Source organism: Rhipicephalus sanguineus, chromosome 1 (assembly GCF_013339695.2).
Source record: "Rhipicephalus sanguineus isolate Rsan-2018 chromosome 1, BIME_Rsan_1.4, whole genome shotgun sequence".
Taxonomy (NCBI): domain Eukaryota; kingdom Metazoa; phylum Arthropoda; class Arachnida; order Ixodida; family Ixodidae; genus Rhipicephalus; species Rhipicephalus sanguineus.
The window spans coordinates 269,130,218-269,131,987 of record NC_051176.1 but is presented as its reverse complement, the minus strand read 5'-3'; the positions used below and the strand labels follow the sequence as shown (position 1 = coordinate 269,131,987).

The 1,770-nt window shown below is 39.7% G+C and overlaps 1 non-coding gene across 1 annotated transcript; it reads left to right on the top strand.

Moving 5' to 3' along the window:
• The first annotated feature begins 917 nt into the window (after positions 1 to 917).
• Positions 918 to 991, top strand: Trnai-aau (transfer RNA isoleucine (anticodon AAU)). The gene has a single exon. It is a non-coding gene; the product is annotated as a tRNA-Ile (tRNA).
• Positions 992 to 1,770: the final 779 nt, after the last annotated feature.

Genomic DNA, 1,770 nt, shown 5'->3' with positions numbered 1-1,770 from the left:
CAAAAATTGTAATAATAAAACTTGTCATATAAGAAGAACTATTTATTTGCTTTCGATTGGGGTATAAAGCTGATTTTTAATTGGAGCACCATGTGGTGTAAATTGCGTCTCAATGTAGACCAAAGTGAAGATTTTCTCAAATTCGTATTTTTTTCCTGTAAAATTTATAAACTTCAGTGATCTGAAAAAATATTCAAGGCAAAATGTACCTTTCGTAGAGCAAGTATTCATTACTTAGATATTCATACATAGTGCAATATTACAAGAGAAAAAATGCAAACATTGAACATTTTGCCGGAATTTCTGGAGGCGTATATGGCAGAAAAATTGCAGTAATATTATTGAGCTTCGAACACCTTACACAAACGTCTTTGCTTAATATATAAACCAAATTTAGTATTGAAACGAGAGAGGATACTCTCAGAATAAATTTTGTGACAAATGACATTCAGACGACATTATGAGAAATTTGGAAGGCTCCCACGTGAACAAAAACCTTTTTCTCTCCGAAAAATTCTAGTTTTTAATGCAATAAATCAGCACAATTTTTTTTCGAGTAGGTTTGAGATGGCCGCCAAAATGGCTGGGACGCTTGGCGTGGAATGACCTTCCGTTTGCTTTTTTATTGTGAGCGTAGTCTCTTTTTTCATGTGCGGAAAATAGGGCCGCTAAAAGCAAGCCGCTTCCGGTCTCCAGTCTTCGTTTGGAGTCCAAACTCTGGACGCACACTCTGGACTACGAACCTACTAAATTCGAACACAAACTCCTATTCCCAGCCCCTTCCCCTCGCACATACTCTAGGTCGATACTTCGGGCAAGAAAAGCGTCCCCATCCCCTTCACCTCTTTTTTTTTTTTCATTTTAATTTTTAGTGTAAGGCAACGCATAAAATGAAGGAGACAAGACGCAGCGTTGTCGGCCTGCTAGCTCAGTCGGTTAGAGCGTCGTGCTAATAACGCGAAGGTCGTAGGTTCGATCCCTGCGCAGGCCAAATTTTTTCACTTTTTTTTTATTTTGTGTTGTGTTTTATCACCGTCACTATCCTCAGTTTGAGTGCTTCAGTTCGTTTTTGCTGGTATAAAGTAATGTTTCACCCCCGAAGCCCAAGCAGTCACCCTATTGGGATTTAGTTTTGCCTGGCTTTCTGAATCGTGTGCGAGATCGAACTATAAGCCTTAACTTTGGAGTCCATTGTCCCCTCATTAGCATCTTTATCGCAATAACAGTAAAAGTTAAGACTTGTGCACACACGCAATTTGTATTTTTTTGTAGAACACACAGAGATTTATTTATTTATTTATTTATTTATTTATTTATTTATTTATTTATTTATTTATTTATTTATAAAACTCATAATGTATGCGAGTTAATTTGCAACCACCCACATTTGTTTATCTTTCTATTTACCCAACATATAACTGTACATAATTATAGTTTACAACGTTTAAAACTTACGAATGACCTGTGCTACTGAATGTCCCACGACTGCCTCGTGGCGTACGGGGACCACCGTAGTGGAGTGTTCCGAACAAATTGTCACCAGCTGAGGTTCCTCAACGAACACCCAAAGCAGGGCACACTATAGCGTTGTTGCATTCCGCCATAAACGCCATGTGGGTTTTTGCAAAATAAAGCCGCTGCCTCGGCTGCGCTGCACGCCATGCGCCACGGCGGCGGGCCTTTCAACGTCTTTGATGGTTGCGTGCATGTTCAGGGAGCTGCTGAACAAATATGGTCCCAGCGTAATTCAATGCACACACGCAGTTACTG